The sequence below is a fragment of the Macrobrachium rosenbergii genome, chromosome 41 (genome assembly GCF_040412425.1).
Source record: "Macrobrachium rosenbergii isolate ZJJX-2024 chromosome 41, ASM4041242v1, whole genome shotgun sequence".
Lineage (NCBI taxonomy): Eukaryota > Metazoa > Arthropoda > Malacostraca > Decapoda > Palaemonidae > Macrobrachium > Macrobrachium rosenbergii.
In genome coordinates, this window is record NC_089781.1 from 34,485,215 (window position 1) to 34,493,328 (window position 8,114).

Genomic DNA, 8,114 nt, shown 5'->3' on the forward strand with positions numbered 1-8,114 from the left:
CTGGCAACCCAGGTTTAATATCATAGAAGATTTTTGGTAAACTGGTCAGTCCACACTGAGACCCTGTAGAGGTTGGCCTCTCTCTCTCTCTCTGATCCCCTCTTCCTTCAGAAGAGCGTAAGATTTGTGGTCACTCTCCCAAACATATAAGTTTTTGGAAACTGTTAATAATCTCCCTTGGTAGGATCTGACATAAGAAAAGAGTGTTAGCTGTGTAACAGGCCTTAGCTAAAAGTGTATATTGCTGTAGCAAAAGGAGTTGTGTAAAAGTGTTCAGAAACTTGTATAAGGTTAAGTGGTTTTTAACTTATTTTTTACCATGGTAAAAATGCAGATACTTTAAAGAGATTTTGCCTTAGTGAGATTATTGTTGATAAACCTTTTGTGTGCATATTGTGTGTTCTTGTTTTTACATTTTTTTTGTGTGTTCTTGAGTTTACAATTTCGTAGTTTTACCCAAACTTTTGTGTTGGTGATTTAACATTTATTTAATTAGCACTTTGTATGTGTTGATACTTTAACATTGCATACTTGATTTGATTTTCATTTGTTAAGATTTCTTTTTCAAATCTGGAGTAAATCTTAATAGTTTGAATTTTGCTTAGTAACATAATTTCGTGATAAATTAAAGTTTTGTGAATTAGTCTTGTTTAAGAATTAACTAAATCTTATTTTGTTTTCAAGTAATGGTAAATTTTTTCAGATTGTGAATTCTAATTATAACTTTTGAAGTTAGGAAAAAAAAATTTTATATTTAAAGTTTTAAAAGCACAGTGTTTCATTTTTGACCACCAGTGAATAGGGTTATTTGTGTATGCACAAGGTAAGTGATAAACATGTTTTGTTCTCCTTCAGAGTTTTTTTTTAAGTGAATTAAGACCAGGGAAACAATTATAGTTGTTTGATGGAGTGATGCCCTTTTTTATCTAGTATATCTCAATACCTCACACATAACTTGATAAACTTAATTTGATTTTTCAAGTGATAAGCAAGTTTTAAGGGATCACTGTTACCTTTAGAGTGTTCAGTCATAATTTTATTGTTATGAGGGTTCAGGTATCTGGCTGAAGTGAGGAAGTTTTTGGATTTTATGAATAGTTGTGTAGATACTTGATACACTTCAAAAAAAAAAATATATATATACTTGATACACTTCAGTAAAAAAAAATAAAAAATATAAATAAATATATATATATATATATATATATATATATATATATATATATATATATATATATATATATATATATATATATATATATATATATATATATATATATATATATATATATATATTAGAAGGATCCACAGTGATGCTTTTGTTTAGAGAGAGACGAAATGTATTTCGTCCAGAGAAGGGAGGATGAAAGCTATAAGCTCGGCAAGTATTTTTACAAATACATTTGTCTCTCTAAACAAGAGTATCACTATGGATCCTTCTATTGATAACTGAGAAGCACAATACGGTGTTATTATATAACACTCACACACACACACACACACACACACACACACACATATATATATATATATATTATATATATATATATATATAAGTATACATAAAGAGAGAGAGAGAGAGAGAGAGAGAGAGAGAGAGAGAGAGTGTTTTCTCAGAGAAAGACGACTCCAGAGGAGGATAAATTTTCAGATGAAAGCTAGTATCATTTACCAATTGGCCTGGTTGTAACCCACTGCAGTTGGCAAACTACCACGTACATAAATCAATGCATAAGTCAAAAAAAGGCAGTATGGACGTGGAGCGTTCTTCCTTTAACTGCATCATCCATGATGATCGCCCAGTACAACAATCTTCCACATCGGACGCAAATAATAATTTTTTAGGTCTGATCAGTCTTGGAACAAACGTTTTTCCCCGGTTTCCTTCCATGTGGCCCCTCTCATTTTTTATCAGTCTGTCAGATAACATACCACCCATTCCGGTACTCCTCTTCTTGTGAATACTTCAGCCTTGTCTTAGTTGCTGTTTTAGTTGACTTTTTTCCATTGCAAGGTTCAATCTAGCTATTACTTGCTACTCACTCTATGACGTCATTCCCAGTAGATCGCTTTGTGGTCCAAATTCACTGTTTACTGAACATGTAGTTCGTATCTTTGATTTTTAGAAGAATCTACCCTCGATATATTATACGAGAAAGTTATCATTATTTTTTTAATATTTCATTAAAATTATCAGTGTCTTTATTGTCAGTTGTCTACCACCTTCTCAATAAAACTTTTGTAAGCATTCAGTGTTTCATTAGTGTTAGAATTATAGTAAAAAAATTGACTGAGAGCTATTTTACACACTACAGTAATTTTAAAGAGTCTGGAGAGGAAAATGATGATTTTGAAAAAGGAAATCATTTGTAAATGAATAAAAAAATAGGAATTTCGAGACCGTTTTATAAAAAACAAACAAAATCCTTGAGGAACGCAGTCAAAAGGTAAACAAGGGGAAAGATTCAGAACTGTCTGAGAAAAAAACCCAGAGAATCAAATAAAACGCTTGAAATGACTTCATGGAGACGAATAAAGTCATAAGAAAGGAGCCTTGGTTACATTCCACATCGGCTAGGCCGTACCATAATCTTCAGGTAATTCAAGAATGATAATGATGAAAAGGTTTCTACAAGGTGCACCATTTCTTCTTGCTTGTAGCATCCATACTGATAATCAGCGAGGTTACTGAATTACAGTACACATATCCTACAAAGTAGATCTTAAGCATAATTTACAATCATTCATCTACAGAGGTAAGAGCAATAAACAGATAATGTGCAGCATGATGCGTTATATTTATTGGAAAGAGGATACACGAGACCATGCTACCAGTGTGAAAGAAGCGGAAAAAATGCAAAAGGTGTGACCCTTATACGCCGCAGTTATATACAATAGTCGGTTGATTGGAGGCCGTTTATATCCTCCCAAATGCCATTTCGAAACAAACTCACCAGAACGTCGATGAATGGTATCAAAATTAATGCAGTCTAAAAGAGTATGGTGACTTTTGGTAGCACATCGGGTAAAATACTAGAATTATGTCTTTAACATTGTATGATTATAGAAAGACAACTGCCAAATTTCTTAAGTAATCCTCATAAAACATGACGTTTGGTTTGATCCAAAGGTCCTCTTTCTTTTTCAAAACATATGTTGACATTTAGGATTAGTTAGAGGCCAATGTGAATTCCAATAATTAATCTAAAGGGTTTCTGAAGCCATTCTCTTAAAAAAGTAAACTATCTTTTCTTTTTTTTTTTTTTTTTAAGAGGTAATTTTCGAGTTATGTGTAAATTCAGCCCATGCAAACATTTTCCCTTTTTCTAGTCTTCCCTAAAAGATTACGGTAAATGAGTTTATAGTTCTCATTTAACCGCACTGAAGATAAAAACTCACTTATGGCAGCCAAATCGTATACAAGAATCATTTAGGTACTTGTAATGATAATTTTAGAGGCTGTAAGATTTTTTAGTATATTCTTGATCAAAGGTTCGCTCCTATTGATACCTTCATATTAGTTCATTTTGGTTTCATTTTGCAACGTAGGTTATCAAGTGACAGTCGCCAAATACCTGCTGACTGCGTTTTAGTGTTCCACTGGAAAGCCTTCTGAAACATTATTGCTAAACTAGAGAACATGGCATTAAAAACGAACTTTCTTTTCGTTTGAGAAACATAGTCGTGTATCAGAACTTTATGGAATTGGGAAAGTTTTGCACACACAATATATATATATATATATATATATATATATTATATATATATATATATATATATATATATATATATATATATATATATATATATATATATATATATATATATATATATATATATATATATATATATATATATATATATATATATATATATATATATATATATATATATATATATATATATATATAGAGAGAGAGAGAGAGAAGAGAGAGAGAGAGAGAGAGAGAGAGAGAGAGAGAGAGAGAGAGTTAAAAGTATACCTAGTTTAACCAGACAACTGAGCTGATTAACAGCTCTCCTAGGGCTGGCACGAAGGATTAGACTTATTTTACGCGGCTAAGAACCAATTGAGAGAGAGAGAGAGAGAGAGAGAGAGAGAGAGAGAGAGAGAGAGAGAGAGAGAGAGAGAGAGAGAGGTATGAATAAATGTTTCAATCCTATTATGTATCGTTAATTTTATTAAAATTCATTTAATAATACACAGTGTTTCACCATTTTAAATATGATTAACATATTTTCATAAAAATAGGTGTGCTAAATACACGGCTCTATACAGTGGGTGTGAAGTAAATAATTGCTTGCTTTTTACCGATACTTAGGCTTGTACACATCCTATTATGAAGGGAAGTCCTCTGGTTAGGTTGATATGGTTGTGTGCCAGAACCATATGTGTATTTCTTTACATAGATACCCTTATGTTTTGAAGACCTTGACCCTATAGGTGGAGGGGAGGGGACGGTTATTTTTACAGTGAGCCATAGATAGAGCAATGTAGTTGGTTCAAAAGGCTCTTTGCAGTGTCCTCAGCGACATAGCTTGTATCATTCAGCTTTCCCTTTTCCCTCTGGCTGCTTCCTACCTTGCTGTATCCCGTAGGGAGGCAATGCCGTCAGTGTATGTCACGTGGTCATTGTAGGCATTACTGAAGGGTGTTTGTGGAGTCCCTTCGGCCCCTAGCTGTACTCACTTTTTAACCTTTATTTCACCTCTATCCCCGCTTCCTTTCTTCACACTTGGTAAAACTAAGGTATACTTAACTTTCACACTTGCTGTCCATCACCTCTAACTGCTACATCTTAGTGCAATTGTGGGTTTTCCTCCTATCTCTGTCTTTAGATCCTTGTACTTCACCTTTATATCCTGGATCTCTGCATCTTGCTGTCCAGCCACTCAAACTCCCTCTTTTCACTGTTTTAAACACCGAATGGCTAACAGCGCCTCAGTGTTTTGCTTGCAAAACCAACTGGCACTTGAACAAAGCCGTCACGTATCTGTTCAGTATCACGGCAGATGTCTTTTGGACCACTTGCCAGTAATAATCAATCGGTTATAAAGGTAAATCAAGCGTTAGATAAACGTCTGCAAGATAATAAACTTTTCATGACTTTCGTCAAACAAGTTAATGTTTACAAACCTCTTTAACTGAAGGTTCTTTTGTGGAAGAAATTTGGTGTATAGCGCCCAGATAATGCGATTCTTACTGTCACTTTTCGCTCTTTCTTAACATGAAATAATGCAGCTAACAGTTTAGAATGGGTATTAGAGCAGGTGACTAATTAGTGTATTCGTTTGAATGTGAGGCAGTTCTCATTTTGTGCATCCACCAATCACCGACTGTGCAATGAAGCAATGTAATGAGTCTAAACATGTGACCTTTGACTCTAAGCGTACATTTTTTTTGCAGCATTCTAAAATATATTTGTGAAACCTACCAAGAGGCTAGTCATTTTCTAATGGGGTTTCTTCATTTACAGAAACAGCGATAATGCCCTCTGCCTCATGTCATTTGGTCTTTCATTTTTGGATACCATTAGTGTCTGGATGTCAGTAGCAACCAGCGATCTTTATATTTGAGGCAAAAGTGCTTCAAGTGGTGGATTCTTTTATCCTAGGAAGTTAAGTATGGTCTATACTTCAATATTTTCGTGGGAGATTTCCCGTTTGATCATCTTTCATTAGCTTTGTTGAAAGAGGCAATATCCACCATCCTCTTTAGAGTCCAGGCCTTTTGGGTTTGTTTTGCTTTCAGTTTAGCAAAGCGTCAACATCCTTATTTTGTTTGAGATGCAATGATGCTACACTGCACACGATCGGGGATCTCTTGTTTCGCGTGAAGTACAGCTTTGTAATTGATTTCCAGCCTTTGTCATGGATGTTGACTATTAAGTTTCAGAAAGGCTGTATTGCTGCCTTAGAGCGCCAAGCTCAGATTGCGTGGATTTCAAATGAATAAAGTCGATTTTTTTTATGTATTTATTTATACTCTCACCTCTTAGCTCCCGTGCTCTCTTTCTCCACATGGCTATTTTGTTCTGTGGAAGTTAGCTATGAAATTACTGGCTTTTTTAAATGTTAATAATAATCCGCCAGAACTCCAGGTCACTCTTTCTTTTAGTTAACTGTTTCTTGGGTGACTTTTCTCTCTTAAGACTGTCACTGGAATTCTGCCTTCTAAACCACTATGCATCAATTAAGGTTACGACCCTTGGCTTTTCAAGGCCCTGGAAGCGTCAACAATGGTTAAGGGAAGTGAAAATGTACGACTTTCTTTTATTTCTTTCTTCTCCTGTCCCGAATACTTCCCCTCCATAACAGGTGGCCCCAAGCTGATAGTCATTTTGACACCGCGGTAAAAAAAAAAAAAAAAAAAAAGGAGGGAATGTAGATAAATTTGTTGTATGAAGACAGTTTTCGAAGAAACAATATGCATTAACTTGAAAAAAAAAGACGTAACACTTTACGTTTACTTCGTTGATCATTTTTGTTCATTGAATAAGCCTGATGTCTTTTAGAGATGCTTGAACTTACTAACGATAACTTTCATCTTTTTTTTAGATTGTTTTTTTTTTTTTTTTCATAGCTGACGGTTAGTCAACTGTCATTTTGCTATTATTGGGTTTTGCTTTCTTTCCTGACACACCATTTTAAAGTCCATAATCAGCGTGCAATCTCTGCGACCAATCTTCCCTCAGGTCATCTGAATTTCATAAGACGCCTCACACTTGGCGGAAATTACACCCAGAATCCTGAGAGTTATATAAACGACATCCAGATTCATGACGTATCAGATTCTGTTTTCTTGGAATTGCAGAAAAGAGGACGGAAAAGAAAAAAGACAGACTCTCGGCAGCTTTTTTAACACCGTGAAAAAAATGATTATAGATGAAAAAAGGAAAAATGGAGAGTGGTTGATATTGGGGTCATGAGCAATGTTTCACAGCAAGATATGCCTTGTCTTAGCTAAAGAGAAAAAGCATTTGCTTTATGTTATTGGCTACAAAGGCTTTCGAAACGCACAAGCACAAGCATACAAAGTAAGCATACTGCTTATTTCAAATATCATTTACTTGGTATCAGCTACTATCCAGCTTACTTCCAGCTGTAATTTTAACCTTAGCCCTGGCATGTATTACTTGGACCCCTGTATTAGAAAACTGTTCAAGAATGATCTAAAAGATAAAATCACTGACTTAATTACAAATTAGTTACCTTATCTATATTTTATATGTATCCGAATGTTTAATATAATTTTTATTTGTAAAAATGTTCATCTTGCAAAAATTATCATTGTTTACAAAAAGAGAATAGTTTTGTTGTACTAATATTTTTTGGGTGGTCAGTCACGTCCTTGTATAATCTTTTAATTGTCCTGTCCCTGCTTCTGAACGGTTGATCCTAATCCCTCGTAAAACCTCCTAAATATCTAACCCTGTTTTGGCAGTTCTATTAATCCTTCAATTGTGTTGGATTCCAGGTACATATTTTTCCTTTATAATCCCCATCTGTCATTTATATGAGCTTTCTTTGTAAACTTACTTTTATATTTCTTCAGTCTGCTAAGTAAAGGACGAAAGAGTCGAAGGGCCTCGCAGCACTCCAGTGTTTCCCTTTCCCTCGTGGATTTTATCTTTAATTGTATATTTCATATACATAGCTGTTTTGGGTAAAAATTTTATAAATGCATTTATATCCATTCAGCGTAAAGAGAAACAGAAAATATTGGAAATACTGAAATCCCCCTGGCTACACGGCATCAGTACAATTTTCCACACTCATTATCAGGTTACGTAATGTACACCGCTTGGAGATACAACTTTTTGAGACGACCCAGATATCTACTTGCATTACGTAAAATGTCTGAGAGTATCTTTTCTGCCCTCGAGGATTCTCAGAGCAGATCTGGATTATGCAGCGATAAGTTCTCTATTTGCCCGCGTTGGTCTTAGACTCCGCAGAACTAGATCCATTGCATTTTCGAAATTGTGCTCGCTTGGCGGCCTCAGTCAACCTGTTCAAGCTGTAGTTAGTTAGTTAGTTATTTTATTGACAAAAGTATACAATAATTAGTACAAATTTGTCCACAACGTGACATAATACAAAATATACAAAGT